We start from the raw sequence: 16,875 nt of genomic DNA, 5'->3' as shown, positions 1-16,875 counted from the left end.
TAATACAACAGACATCTCCCCAATAACACTGTGGGAAGCTCATAAGCCTGTCTTGCGTGGTACAATACAAAGACAAATGGCACTATTTAAACGGGAACGCAAAAATCTAGCAAAAAAAATAGAACTCAATTTTAATGCAGCCTACATATCATTTCAAGATAATCCATCTCAGAGTACAAAATCTCATCTGGAAAAATCTAGATTAGAATACGATCTATTTCTCACTGAGTCAGTTGATAAATCCCTCAAACGCTCCAAACACAATTTCTACATGAATACAAACAAACCAGGTACATATTTGGCTCGGGCATTAAATTCAACTAACAAATCTTTCAAACCAATACGTTTGAAATTATCAAAAAATGTTTACACTTGTAATCCAGTTAAAATAGTCCATAAATTTCACTCACATCTCGCAACTTTATACAAGACAAACAATGAATTTAATCCTACAGAGGCTGAATCCTTCTTCTCAAAAATAACCTTACCTGAGTTATCTCAGAATCAAAAAAGCAGTTTGGATGAGCCTATAACTATAGATGAAGTTGCTAACGCCATAAAAGACCTAAAACTTAACAAAAGACCAGGCCCAGACGGCTACTCGGCTTTATACTATAAAACATTCTCAGAAATACTCTCTCCCATTCTCACTGAAACTTTTAACAAACTTCTAGATGGACATTCTTTTCGGCAAGAAACACTAATGGCAATTGTTTGTATGATCCCAAAACCCCTTTCTGATAATACTTCCTGTGTGAATTATCGGCCTATCTCTCTGTTAAACCTCGATATTAAATTATTAGCAAAAATAATAGCAAAACGCCTCAATAGCATTATAGGAAAATTAATACATAGAGATCAAGTAGGCTTCATGCCAAATAGACAGGCAGGCGATAATATACGCAGGGCAGTGTTATTGGCACATATTGCTAAAAAACGGAAAATCCCTTTATGTTTTCTATCTCTCGATATTAAGAGGGCATTTGACACAGTATCCTGGCAATATATGCAATATTCATTACAAAAATGGGGTTTTGGACCCCACTTTTTAACATGGATCAAAGCATTATATAATAAACCCAAAGCCTATATAAAATATGCTGGATACAAATCTGAAGCCTTTAATATCGAAAGAGGTACCCGACAGGGTTGCCCATTATCTCCCTTATTATTTGCCCTTATACTCGAACCCATGGCCCAATACATCAGAACAAACCAAACTATAACTGGCATTGAAGTAGGAGGTATTACACACAAATTATGTATATTTGCAGACGATATATTACTTTTCCTATCATCACCACAGGTCTCTGGTCCTAACTTAATACCAGCTCTTGATGGGTTTGCAGCCCTATCCGGCCTTATGATTAATCCTAAGAAATGCCTAGTGCTTAATATTTCACTCACAAACATGGAATTGATCCCGGCTAGGGCTGCACTCCCATTCACATGGGCAGAAAAATCAATCCCATATCTTGGAATTCATTTAACAGCATCTCATTCTGACTTATTCTCAACCAATTTTCCTCCTGTATTAAGACAGATCACAAATCTAATAAAACAATGGTCGCAACTTCCTTTATCCTGGATAGGGAAGATTAATGCAATCAAAATGACTATTCTACCCAAATTGCTTTATCTATTCAGAGTCCTCCCTATTCCAATTCCTTCCTATTTTTTGAGAATAGTACAAAAAAGAGCAACTTCGTTTATATGGGGCTCTTCTAAACCACGTATACCTATACACACACTACATCTTCCCAAAAATAAAGGAGGCCTGGGATACCCTAATTTTACTAACTACTACAGAGCAGCACATTTGGCCAGTCTGTCTAAATACCATGCAAAACAGGAAATCCCATTATGGGTATTTATAGAGGCTTCAGAAAATGACCCTCTATTAATATCAAATTTATTATGGCTTGATCCTAAAGACCGCTTTAAAATTCATAATCCCATAACTAAACACTTCTTATCTCTCTGGGATAAACTAAAAACCAAATATCAGTTACAATCTCCACACAATCCTCTCCTTTCTTTTATCAGAAATCCGGCCTTTTATCCGGCATGGATCTACCCAAATTCTTTTAAAGCTTGGACAACATCAGGCATTCAGACACTAAATGACTTCATAGCATCTAAATCATTCCTTTCATTTCCATCGCTTAGAGAAAAATATGATCTACCAAACTCTGAGATATTTAGATATCTCCAAATCAAAAATTTCTATACACCATTCCTAAAGGGGGATACACCATTATCCCAATTATCCATTTTTGAATCAATCTGTACAAAAGATCCATTTGCTAAAGGTACAATTTCATCACTTTATAATCAATTATATGGAGTAGCAAATCTTAATAGACCCTCTTACGTTCAGAGGTGGGAGGAGGACCTGGGACGAACTTTAGAAGACACGGACTGGTCTAACATATGGCTCACATCTAAGTCATCTTCACCCAACATCTTAGCACTGGAGACAAATTATAAAGTCCTAACTCGCTGGTATCTTGTACCCGCTAGAGTGGCAAAATATTCACCTAATACCTCAGCTCTTTGTTTTCGAGGATGCCCAGAAATAGGCACATATTTACACATATGGTGGACGTGCCCAGTAATCCAAACCTTCTGGAAGGAAGTCTTCGTGATTGCATCTAAAATATTTTAAAAAATAATACAACCAGATCCATATTTAACTTTACTTAATCTAAAACCGGAATGGTTAACACTCTCTCAATTCAAACTTATGATCCAACTAATAACGGCTGCAAAACAAACAGTGGCCAAGGCATGGAAATCTGATACATTGGTACTAGCAGAAACAATTCACAGAATGAATAATACAATGTCCCATGCTAAGATGGTAGCCATCGATCAAAATCAAATTCCAAAATTTGAAAAACTTTGGCATCCTTGGATAAAACAACAGTTCCTGTCAAACTTCAATGACTCTGTCCTGTTGCCATGGTAACAGATTAAATGACTTACAGAGACACCCATTCTAAGGCTTCAAAGAGAACTAAAAAGAATACTAAACTGACGAGCGGGACAACCTTGTGGACCATACCTCTACCTTTCAACCCTTTTTCTTCTTTCTCTTTCCTTTTCTCCACCTTACGATTAAAGCTCATTATCAGAATTTATTTGACCTATATACACTCTACTTGTAAACAATATGTATAGTAGGTATAAATCATTTAAATACCTACAATAGTAACTAAGGAAATGATATATATCTTTAATTTAGGTTTACGTGAACCCAATATTTAATATTTGAAATTTTATGATATTTACCTATATAAACCCTACTGTAAAACAATGAGCTTACTTTATAGATCCTTGTAAACTTACTTTATGTATCTTTATAACATTGTATACTCAATAAACTTCTTTTGACAAGGAAATGGAGAGGGCCGGTTAGGAAAACCTCGGCTCACTGGGATTCCTATTGCTGAAGCAGAGCTGTCTGTTCAGACGTCCATGCCGTAGTGCGGTAGCCACGCCCCCTTGTTTAATGGGTGAAAGGGAGGGGGTGTGTTTGACGGAGAAGGGGGGAACTAAAAGAGGAGGAGTGTGGGAGGGAATTTGGGAGGTTGAAATAGAATCCCTATGTTCATTTGATGTAGAATCGTGAGAGGCTCCATAAGCAGGTGTGATATAACCTACCTATAATTTGGAGGTCAAATCTTCCAGGGAGTTTAATTCTGACCCGTGAAGGATCCACATGGTGCCAAGTGACAAGATCTGGATATATTAAAGATTTTCATAAAACAGTATTTACCTCACATTTGTGTTGTGGGTTGGATATATTAGGACTTCTTAGATCACTTCTAATTACATCACCATTGTCAGTTTTAGTATGTTAGTGACAAGATCTGGATATATTAAAGATTTTCATAAAACAATATTTACCTCACATTTGTTTTGTGGGTTGGATATATTAGGACTTCTTAGATCACTTCTAATTACATCACCATTGTCAGTTTTAGTATGTTATAATATATCACTTCATAATAATTCAGCATCTAACATTTAAATTGACTTATGTTCCTAAAGTGCCTCTCCAGGCAAAAAACAAAAAAATCTGGTTGGCAAGGTTTTCAATCAAAATATAGTCTTTTAAATTAGCGTAATGTAATATCACTTATTTTCTTTGTAATTCTGCTGTTAACATGCTTATGGTCTGGGTTCTGCCTCTAGCCCAACAACGCTATACAAATGGCATATTACCCCGGAATATTGGGACCAAAAGCTGTGCCACATCATTGTACCTGCAGAAGCACTGTCTACCTCAGGTGATTTCTTAAGCCGGGTATACACATCAAAATTTGGCCTTTAGTTGTGCATGTAGTGATATTTTCAGACCAAGCTCCAGCACTGCTCAGTCTGGATGGCACAAACAGTTCCTCCTTCCCTCATTGTGGCATTCAGAGGAATATGTTGAGCTGTAAGTTTATACACACACAGATGCAGTAGATCATAGTGTCACTTCTGATCACAATGTCATTACTCTTGGAAGTTTCTGCCTACCACTTACCAGAGAGAGCTACAGGATGGAAGGCTAGTGGTCACATGACTGCACATAAGTATGAAAAAAAACCTTTTTTTGTATTGATTTATTAAATAGAACCATCATAATGTTACTAAGAAATATTAAAGGTATTGTTTGGAACAATGTATATAGGTTGACTTTCCATCTACTTTAGTGTTTGAATGACTTATTTAAAATAGTTACCACCAAAAAAAAAAAAAAAAAAAAAGGTCTTTGTAAGTGCAATCAATTTAACAGAAACTGCAGTGAGAAACAAAAAAAATGAAGAAAATCAAGTTCATATTGGACATGTGCACAATGGAATACCTTTCTGTGTAAACACAAAAAAAAACATTCAATAGCCATGAAACAGGGATGGGCTATGCTGTCAATTTGCCACAGTTGATGGAAGGAGATGTGAAGAAGCTAAAGGATTCCATATCTAGTGCACACTTTGAGTTGAGGTGACATTAAAAGTAGCAGATTGTAGATGTATGCCAAACTGACTATATTACATCCAGAAAGGTTTTTGTTTATTAAGCGTTGCCTAACATGGAGAGCCGAAACATTTTGAAGGTTCCAAAATGGCCTCCTTCATCAGGGCTAAAAAAATGATATCAAGGAGTTCATAATGATTCACTTGTCAAACTTTATACATTATACCATATATAGAAAGTACTTTTTAGCCGATACTAAAGGTAATATACATTTGATGTGATACGCCAAAATGAATATTATGTTTTCAGAGGCAGTCATGCATACAAATCAATAATGTTTTAAAGAGTGACATAGATAAAATAGTATCCTAATCAATAATGAAGGTGACATGCATTACAAGTTAGTATGATTGCTAATCAAACTGCAAACACAGTTTCATATAAATGATAATCAGATTTTTACAGTCTAACTGTTATAATAAAGTAGATTAAATAAAATAAAAGAGTCACTGATGTTTTATTGTAGTGATCCACTAAAGCTAATAGAAATTGTTACCCGAGCTTTACTGTCTGATATTTTACAAATGCTGGGTACATAGTGATAACAACATGCATATTGATTAATGCTAAAAGTACTACAGATTATAAAAGGGAAAATGCTATTTCACCTACCTACCTACTTTTTGGCATTCAATCTTTTTAAATAATGTTTCAAGGTAAAGTAGATAAAACACTGTATATGCAGTTTTTGATTTCTGATGATTACATATGTAGCATTGGCTTATGGCCCTTTAAGCAACCCACAGGCTGGATGCCTGGCTAGTGCCTGTGTGTTTGGAATAGTACAGAGAGTTGGAGAGTCTGTGGACAGGGCCCGGGGTACTTATTTGCTGTTCCAAGTTGCTGTCAGACCATGTAGCTGGGCCTTGCTGCTGTGGAAGGAAGAGACCAAGTGCTGCTACTGTGTGCTGCTGCTGAGGGAGACTGCTGCAGGGAGCTGTGAGTTCTGAGCCACATGCTGCTGTGTTGCTCTGGCTGTGCTCTGTACTGATGCAGAAGCTGCTACCATGCTGCTAAAAGCCTGAGCTACAGAGGACTTTGCTGCTGGACCACATGGATACTGTGCTACTCCTGGGATGAGTATTCTAAAAAGATGAAGGCCACGTGCATTAATCCTGCGCTATTATTTCAGAATGTGCTGCTGCTGCCCAAAGAGAAACTGTTCCTGAGCTGTAATCTGGGCTATGAGTGTCATTTCTGCAGGTGAGATATGCAAAGACCATGTGTGGAACTACTGTTACAGTTTCCTGCACTTCCAGCTTTCCAATTGTTACAGAGTTCTTTAGCTGTTGGAGTTGTTCTAGTTTTTTTTTTGCAGTATCTCAGCTGTTTAGTGTTGTGCTGTATTATTGTGCTGAGAGGTTGCTGCTTTAGGACTCCAGGGCTACTGGAAAGAGGCTACAGATATCATCCAAGAACAAACTACAAGGAGTGGTGAGATGCCTCTGGCCCTTTGTTTCTACTTGTTTTAACTGGTACTTGAGATTAAAAATACCCTCAGAAGGGAGGGGTGGGTGATCCACCAGAATGAGGGCCCTGACACTGACAGTACTGCTTTACTGTTATTCAGTTACACTGGTCAGTGACTTAGACAGTGTTGAGAACATTAGCTGGGACATTCTTGTGTACAACACTTTTTTTTTTATGTGTCGATATTAAATACTCTTAGTTGCATCTTTTTAAGCTTTTCTTGTTCAGGGCTTTTGCCTCAATAAAGTCTATTTAAACTATTCCCAGGTGGGCCAATGTCACTTAGGTACAGGGTGTGTTATCACCAGAGTAATGCCCCGTACACACGGTCGGATTTTCCGATGGACATTGTCCGATCAGAGCGTGTTGTCGGAAATTCCGACCGTGTATGGGCTCCATCGGACATTTTCCATCGGATTTTCCGACATACAAAGTTGGACAGCAGGAGATAAAATTTTCCGACAACAAAATCCGATCGCGTCAATTCCGACCATGTGTGGCCTGTTCCGACGCACAAAGTGCCACGCATGCTCAGAAGAAATTCCGACACGGGACAGCTCGTTCTGGTAAACTTAGCGTTCGTAATGGATACAGCACTTTCGTCACGCTGCAATGTTCAAAATGGTTTAATACAGCGCACTCTCTTCTTCTTTATAATGTGACAAGAATTAAGTAGTTTTGCTGCTCATATTCACACACACTTCTCACAAACTTCTTTCGTTACTATTTATCGGGATTCCCTCAATATATTTTGATTTCTCACATCTGACAACATATTTTTTTTTTTTTTTTTTGACTTTAATGTAGAATCTTTTTTTGTGTTTCTCTTTTTTAATTTTTTTTTTTGGTGATTTTGATTTGTACTCCCGAAAATATTTGTGTGTTTTTTGTGACAAGTTCCCACAACACCATTGATATGTTGTTCTATTTAATCTGTAGGAGATTGTTTGTTGTTGTTGTCTCTTGTTAATTTCACATTTTATGTTAGAAATGTACCTGAATCGTCACCAATAAACTGTCCTTTTTGGATGAAAACACACACAGGAGAGTAGAATTTACCTAAAAATATTTTATTAAGGGGTCACAACTATAAACAAAGAGGGAGGCAACGCTGGAGAAACTGCAGAAGTGGGCGAAGCCTTGGACCCCCAGGGCAGACATCAATTATTTAAAAGCAAAATTGGTGACCTGAGGAGTCCATATCTAAGGGAGGACAGTCTGGTCCAGAAGTCCCAGAGATCCGGAAAGCAGCAGATGACATCTGTGTCCCCAGGCTGTGGTCATACGAGAGACTGCAGCTTTTGTCAGACCAGACTGAACCCAGGGCAATCTCTCTTTGGTCTTCCTTCCACGCTTCCTTCCAGCCTTTGGCTGTGGTGGTGGAGTTGTGGCAGCAGGAGGAGGAGGAGGAGGAGGATCGTCGATCTCAATGACATCTGTCTTGGGTGTCAGTTCCCCACTCAACCCCTTATGTAGGACTTTATAAATCAGGTCCTCAGAGATCTTGCATTGGCCCTCCTGCATGCCCTGCAATTTGGTGGCAGCCATGCAGGCAAAGGCCTCTTCAGGACTGGGGAAGGCTCTGAGGGACGTAGAAGCCTCCTGGATCAGCCTGTATGCTGAATCCTGCACAGGACTGGGAGTGGCCTTCCTGGCCCTTTTGTATGGCAGGTGGAGAGGAGGAACCTGAGACTCAGTCAGGCTGCGACTTGTCCCAGGCTTCTCTTGGCTGACACTTAGCCCCACCTCCTCCTGGCTGCCACTAATCCCCGCCTCCTCCTGGCTGCCACTAATCCCCGCCTCCTCCTGACTGCCACATTCCACAGCCTCCTCCTGGCTGAGGTCTTCCTGTGTATGAAAAAGGGACATAGTTTTAGTTTTTTTTACATCAATCACACACAATTTTCACCTCCTGACTGCTGCAAATTGAATGTTAACAAATATAACAGACTATCCTTCTGAGCCCAGCATTTTGCATTCTTGTCCCAATTTTGGGTGCCCACTACTGTCTATTGATATGTAAAACACTTTTTTTAATCAGCAATTAATGATCAATAATAACATTTAGTAAACATCATTTATTTATTGCCCAGAAATCTGTAGAAGAATGCTATACCTGACTCCAGCTGGGCTCCTCCACTTCTTCCTGGCTGGAAGGCCCAGGTTGGCCATCGGAAGCCTCAGCTGGGATGGAAGGAAGAGTGGAAGGAAGAGTGGAGAGGGATTCCCTGACTTCAGTGTGGTCTGACAGAAATCGCAGTCTCTCATAGTACCACAGCCTGGGGACATAAATGTCATCTGCTGCAGCTCCGGATCTCTGGGAATCTGTGACCTTCTTGCGCTCCCTAAGATATGTGCTCCTCAGGCCACCAATTTTAGCTTTTAAATAGGGGATGGTTGCTGTGGGGACCACCGGCTTCACCAGCTCCAGCAGTTTCTCCAGCGCTGCCTGCCTCTTTTGTTTGTGGTTATAGTGGGGGTGTCTCACTTGCCACAGACAGGGCAGCTCCCTGTACTTGTCAATGAACAGGGGCAGGAAATTGTGGTTGTTGAACCCATCCATTTTCTCTGCAAGACACAACACAAGACAAACCCTAATGTCAGGCCAAACTTCCCTAATCTTGTTACAATATAGGCTTCAATTTCGAAGCAGTATAGGCCCAAGTTTAGATCCTACCTTCGTTAGCATGATCGGCGTCTCCGATGCTCCTTCCTCCGCTCACAGATCGTACGTAAGACGCGCGCATTACGATTTATACACACTGCGCATGCGTATAACTCCGCCTGCCCCTGACGTTCTTTCTATTCTATTCCCCGCCCCTTTTCGTTCGGCGCAGTGGAGGAAGAGCACATGGCGGATAGACAGCAGGATCGTGCTAATTACAGCAACGAGGAGGAGGAGGAGGAGGAAAGGCAGGAGCCTGAAACGTCCCAATCCAGAAGGAGATTAAAGGACTCAAATATGTCCTTTGGGGAGATGTTGGAGATGGTGGACATCCTGAAGAAGGCCGACTATGATGGAAAGTATGGGCCTTACCCCAATCACAATGTCCGAAAGGCCAAGATCATGGCGAAAGTGGTCAGGAGTCTGCACCGGAAATTCGGGGTACGACGATCGAAAGATCAGCTCAGGAAGCGGTGGTCGGACCTGAAATTACGAGAACATGAGCAGTACAGAAAGATCCGGAGAGTGCTGCAAAAAAGTAAGTAGTTGTGCTGTGTTCCTATTCTTTTTGTGTTTATTACGTTCGTGCTGCTCCATGTGCTTTTAGGAACTGTTGTACAGTTTAAAATGGCAACTTTCATGTTCATGGGCACATTATTCGTTCGGATCACACATTTTTATTTCGGACTATAAAATACCATTGTTTAGGCCATATGCATTTGGCCACCATTTTGAGGCCCTATACTTGTCTTCAAAGAATTGGGTTGTGTAGATGGCTTTGTTACTAGAATGAAATGCAAACTAGATTGTGTGTAAGGAGAGTACACTGAGCAGCTGTTTTCACATCTGGACACTGGAGCACTAGTGTGGGACCCCAGAACACCATTTTTATTAGGGGGCCACACAGGTGCTCCAGTGTATACTATAGGGGGGGATACATCTGTGAAGCTTGTACTAAACAGGTAAAGTATCGCAGATTGACAAAGGACACTAAAAATGCTACATCTTGGAACTCTGCTAAAATAGACAATTGTACCCCACTTCCAAGCAATGTTTCATCTTTATAGTTCTGCCATCAAATATCTGTGTGCTAATTATACCATTTTTGTTTTACATAGGGGAGAAAAGACTCGGAGGACACCCCTCATCCGAGGAGACCAGAGCCCCCCCCCCCTGGAAGAAGGGGAAATCCACCCAACACAAGATGAGCAGGAGGATGAAGATGTGGTGGAACTAGTCACCACAACAGGTGAGTGTCTGCGACCACAGGCTCAGATAAGAGATGGATGGCGACATTTTTTTTAGACCTAATTTATTTTGGGGTTCCTCTCTTTTTAGGTGATCGTGAGGTTGTGGATGAAGATCCTTTCACATCAGAAAGTGCCCAGATCGTGATCGGGGAGATCATGGGGTGTAATTTACAATTGGAAATCATCAAGAAAAACATCAATGATGTTATTCCAAAATATAAAAACATCATTGATGTTTTGGGGCGAGTTTAAAGCCCCTCCAAATCACTTTCTTCTTTTGTCTGCTACAATGTGCGAAATGTTTTTGTGATTTTTCCCAAAGCCAAATTTGGAGGATGCACACAGTGTGTCAACATGTGCTATCTGCCATCACGGGAGATCAATGGACGCGTTTTGGGGGTGCAACCCCTTCCTCAATAATAAAGTAGCGGTGAGGAAGGGCTTTCTCCCCCAAAACACGTCCCTTGATCCACCATGATGGCAGGTCGCACATGTTGACATTGTGAAATTTGTGTGCATCTTCCAAATTTGGCTTTTCCAGGGGTGATTTCCCCCCATCTGAACGCAATATCAAACACAGTTCCTAAATACTCATGTCTGATATTGCCTTCAAGTTCTACCAAATGTGAACTTTGTAAGATCAAGATTTGTGTCTTACTTGTGGGTTTTACACAGGCCTGTTTTCTATAAAATGCACATTTTGATTTTGGATAATGCCACCACAAAAATTGTTATACAACAAACATGTTGGTTTGTCAGAAAAACCTTTGGTAAATGCACATGTGATTGTGCAGGTATTAAAAAGATTGCTCATCAAGAATGTGTGGATTATTGTCTCAACGCTACAACACTTTTGGGGTGATGTAATTGTTGTTTTATGAGAAAATGGGGGTTATTTCCTAAGGGCAAATCCCCTTTGCTCTACAAGTGCAGTTTCAGTGCAGTTGCAAGTGCACTTGTAGTGAAAAGTGTCTTTGCATTTAGTAAATAACAGCCAACAGTGCTTTGTATAAGGTTACACAATCACGACATTTTCTGGACTCCACACATTTCTGTCAGGGTCAGCTCAAACAAACACAAGCAGTAAATGTCCACAAAGAAGAGCCTGGGGGGAAATGCCCGTCGAGAACTTGAGGTCCTGCAGGCTTCTCCCTGTGGCCAAATACCGCAGGGTAGCGACCAACCTCTGCTCCGGAGTGATGGCTTGCCTCATGCAGGTATCCTGCCTGCTGATATAGGGGGTCAGCGAAGCCAACAAACGGTGAAACACGGAGTCCGTCATCCGGAGAAAGTTCCTGAAATCATCAGGATTATTCTCACGGATCTCATGGAGCAAAGGCATATGACAGAACTGGTCACGCTGAAGCAACCAATTCTTGGTCCATGAACTCCTCCTCACCCTGTTCATGGACTGGACTTGTGTCAAGGTCAGGACCCCAACACCAAGCCCCCGCACAGCACGAACACTACGCGGAGTACGCATACGAAACATGGCTAAAAAACGGTCGGCTGCTCAGAACGAAGTAACAGAACGCACTGAAGAACAGCAAGGCCTGTGAAGAGCGACCTGAAAAACAGCAACGAGCGGGCAAGATCGCACAGAAAACTCGGATACGAACTGACTGCACGCACTGAAGAGCAGATACAAACCCACAAGCACAAACTGAACGGCAGAAAACGATCTGAAAGCCACGAGTCTGAAAAAGCGCGAATCGTCTCTCACCAAACTTTTACTAACACGAGATTAGCAAAAGGAGCCCAAAGGGTGCTGCGCTTTGGTTCTGAACCGGCCTTTTCTAGTCTCGTCGTACGTGGTGTACCTCACCGCGTTGTTGGCGATCGGAAATTCCGACAACTTTGTGCGACCGTGTGTAGGCAAAACAAGTTTGAGCCAACATCCGTCGGAAAAAATCCTAGGATTTTGTTGTCGGAATGTCCGAACAAAGTCCAACCGTGTGTACGGGGCATAAGGCAGGAGGATCTCAAACAATCCAGCATCTTTTGTGGGAGTATCGCTACACAAAAGATTAATTAAGCAAATAAATCAGTGTTTATTGCTCCGAACATAAGACATTGAATTATGCAGACATGTGGAACAGGTTCCTTCTTTGTTCTAAATCCTTGTCTGCAGTTACAGTGAATTCACAGTCCAGCAAAATGTAAAAATGTTTGCTTTGTGATGGCAGTTTTTAAAGCAAAGATAGAAACAATAGATTTGCTTTGCAAAATTGCTGGGTATGCTTAGGAAAATTAAGGATATTGGGGGTGATTTATGAAAGCCGCGCGTCATCAGTAGAAGCGCACGGCGAGGCGCAACACACATTTTCATATTTACGAAATGGTGCGCCGGTAACAGAGCGTGAATCCCCCCCCCGTTTTCTATAGCGATCATGGGAGGATGCAATCTGTGCGCCACTATGGACATGGCGCTTGGAATCTTCAAATCAATATTGACAGAAGATGGAGGTGCCAATATTATGGGGTGATGTGAGGAAGTTTAGTAACAACTGCCCAAGTAACAAATATGCCCAAAATAGAATGAGAAAGTAACTTTTTCAGAGAAAGCCTGCTGTGCCCGCAAGTACATTTAGAACTGCGTGAGATCAATGTAAGCAGTGCACATACGCAAGTGGCTCTTGCGCTCATTCACATGCATTTGTTCACTGCGCGGCAAAAATCTTAGTAAATGTTAAGTAACGTGCATGCAATTGCATGGGTAGAATGGGTGCACCTCTAAATTTGACACTTTTTTTTACGCTGGTTCACCTTTATATATTTTTTTAAGGAGATTTGCACACAGGTCATGTTTGCATGTTACGTTGCCAACATGTGACATGCACCTTTATGCACAATTATGTAAAATTACTTTCGCTCCTCTAGCCCCTCCTAAAAGGACATTTAACCTTCCCCCGCTAATGATTTCCTTGGGCTAGCTTTTGCTTTTAAAGGGGAACTCCACACTCCATTCTCCAATGCTGTTGTCTCCCCCCTCTAACCCCTTGGATTTCCATGGGCTAACTTTCGCTTTTAAAGGGGAACTCCACACTCCATTCTATAATGCTGTGAGCTGCCTTTACCAATCCAAACCACATCCTTTTTCAGAGCATACAACAGGGCCAGCTAGCTGGCTGCCTTTGGGGCATGTTTGGTTCAGCCCAATACCAACCACAAAGCACATTGTACCCACTAGTTTAAAGGGAAATTCCACATTTTATAAAGCTCCCTGTCTGCAGCCCCCCCACAACCCCAGTCTAGGGTTGTGTGGAAGAGGCCCTTGTCCCCCTGAAAATGGGAACAAGGTGGCTTTTGGGGTACCTGAGCCCCTCCTGCCGCCAAGCATCCACCCCCTTTTATGGACTGGCTTGCTGTGTGTTTGGCTAGGGGTTTGTTAGTGTGTGGGAGGGGCACAGTATTTTTTGAGTTTGGGGTGGTATTTTTCACGTGGGGTTCTCATTTTAAGCTTTAACCTAAATGGCCTTGTATGTATTGAGAGGTAGGCTATTTTTTGTTTTAGGTTAAAATCTTGCAGCTGCAATGTAGATTTGTATGTTTTCTCTAAAGCTGTACATCTTTGAAGCAGCATTTTGGATACATGCTACAGATGCACCACTTTACAGGCAGAGTAAGCCCCCCCCACCCCCCAACTTACTAGCTTTTAAGCAATTTTGCATTTTTAAAGGCACTTCTCCTTGTTTTGTTTGTTTTGTTTTTGGGGTTGTGCCACCCTGAGGGACATATATCAATGGGTCCCCCTACCCATTTTAAGGCCAATAACTAGAATATAAACCAGCCAACTTATCAAAATAACAAGTCAGTTCCCATAGACTGCAATGGTATTTGATGTGTGTGTGTGCATGCATAGGTTTGTAGGTTGTTAGTTTTGTTTTGATTTAATTGTCTGTGCTGCATTATTTTGCAAAATCTTCCTCAAGCAGCTGTTTAACTAAATGTACTAAATGTTTAAATCCTTAAGAGACTGTCCGTTTATGGGCACAGTCCTTTTAACTCCTGTTAATTTCCTCTGCAAAATGGTCAGACCTCAAAACCATATTCTTAGTGTCTCAAATTAACATACATGTGTTTTTTGCTTTCCTCGCTCTTGTTTTGTTGACCAATAAAATTTGTAGTAAATTTTTATGTTTTATGTGTTTTGTTAATTATTTGTTTTGCAGATGCATGCTCAATCCAAGTAATGCATTTTGCACCGCCCCTAAAAAATTTTCATGCAACAAAAAAACATAAAAATAATTAGTCACCTTTCGGCCACCTTTACACTTCTATGATACTATTCTTAAAACATTATGTACAATACATTCATAAATGTATACATCCTAAAAATACATTTTATGTTATGATTTTTTATGTTAATCTAGGTGATAGTTCACCTTTAAAGGTTGGTGTCCCCAGCAGATTTTTATGTTGACCCCCTTCCTATGTCACGTAATTTCCTGTGATGCTGAAGTTTCTGAGCGACTGATTATTCGCCAGTGTGTGACAGGGATGAAAGGGGTATTTAAACATCGGAGCGACGTCCATAGCCCCACCCCTACTGAAGAAGTTGAAGCCTTAACATAACATGTATAGGGGCAGAGTCTACATGCTGACGTCACATCGGGACCATCTCATGTAACCTGCGATTTCTTGCTTGTCCAGCTAGCACTGTTTGAAGTGCCACACTTGTGAGTGTTTTATCTATCTTTTATATGGAAAATAAATATTTGTGATACGGAGAGCACTAGATTCTGTCATTCTTTTCCAACTGCTGATTTTGACCCACTGGTGAAACAGGGGTCAAAATATGAGGTGAGCAGTCTAAAATACAGGTGGAGGCGAGCACGAACTTTTGGATTTTTCTGCACTGTTGAGTGGATCGCTCTTCTGCAAATTTGTTACATTTAATCACATATTACAATTTTATGGACTTTAATAAGACTTTTGTGTTATGTTTAGATATATGGTGATTAGAATTTTATTATTGATGAGGACTTGATTTATACACATATTAAGTGTTTGATATTTTATCACACTTAGTAGCGCAGCACTGTTTTTGATTGATTTAATATTGTTTTAAGTGTAGTGAAAACACTTTTTTAGTGACAGCGGCAACTTCATTTAGAAACTTTTCACTTATGATACATTTTTTTGTTTTCACTGGATGTTTATTAATTTGCACATGTGGATTCCGCTGATTGTTCTTTTTTTTATATATAAATCCTGTATAATAATAATAAGAATAATATATTCCAAGATCCAGGATACAGTTATTATTGTCAATATTGTTCATTTGCAAGTCTTTAAAATATTGGCAGTGCCTATTCACCTCTAAAACTAAAGCAGTAATATAAATACAATAGCAGCAGTTGCACTAGTAAAATGATAATCTCAAATATGTATAATAATGACTGAACATAATCTTTTAATAGAATAATAAACCATCAACACAAGAACATGTTAACCTAAATAATAACACAATATAACTGTAAGAACTTAATGATTTATTTTTCTTTGCTCTGGACTTAAAAAACTAGAAACTCCCAGATACCTACAATGCAGCATCAAGGTTAAAGGTTGCTTCCTTTTACAAAATAAAAAGGGAAGGAAAATAAAACAAACTTTATACATCTGGACTTAAATGGCAACAGTCCTAAAAGTCTATATATATATCTATCACAAAAGTAATGCCAAAGGGCATATAAAATGGTATATAGTATACCCCAAAATCATAGTCCATATAATAAAAATGGAAAACTGACAGTATAAATCATAAGAAAGAAATACTTCCATTGTTAAGTTTTCTCTGTGTGAGATTTAAAAGATGGAGAAATCTGAAATAAAACACTAATAAAAAGGTTTTAGTGATAGAGCATTAGGTTTCCTATTAGAAATAAATTAATGGTTATATATATTTTAAACATGGCACAAGAAATCCATTACACTAATATATTCTCAAAACTTTCTGCCTTTGTTTTGTTGATGTATAAGTGCACTTATGAACTAGAGAAGCTTATACTGTATATAGTATATACTAAATAGGATCAATACCTGTTTCATCAATACCTGTGAATCAAGGAGTGGAATGTAGTACTGTGGTCCAGAATTGTGAATAAGAAGAAAAAAGAACACCAATCCTAAGGCGCCAAGGCTTCAATACCATCCAGTGCCAAAAAAATCTTACTACAGGTAGTTGCTATGATGGGAACCAGATAGAGACTGGTAGACAATATACACAAAAAAACAAACCACAATCTGCAATAAACTAAATGGAATCACATTAAAATATAAAAGGATGTCTTAATAGATGTAGAATTTGTTAACAACAGGAGGATACAATACAAAAATATCAAGCATACACAATGTAAGGGGTTAAGAACAGAGGTCCTAAAACAGCCCGTATAATCCATACATAGATCGCTGAAATGTAGTTCAGAGACACAGTTTCAATATCTGTGTGGCTGGTAAGGA

The sequence above is a fragment of the Aquarana catesbeiana genome, linkage group LG05 (genome assembly GCF_042186555.1).
Source record: "Aquarana catesbeiana isolate 2022-GZ linkage group LG05, ASM4218655v1, whole genome shotgun sequence".
Classification (NCBI taxonomy): Eukaryota; Metazoa; Chordata; class Amphibia; order Anura; family Ranidae; genus Aquarana; species Aquarana catesbeiana.
The sequence above is the reverse complement of the archived record's forward strand: the minus strand, read 5'-3'. Positions refer to the sequence as shown.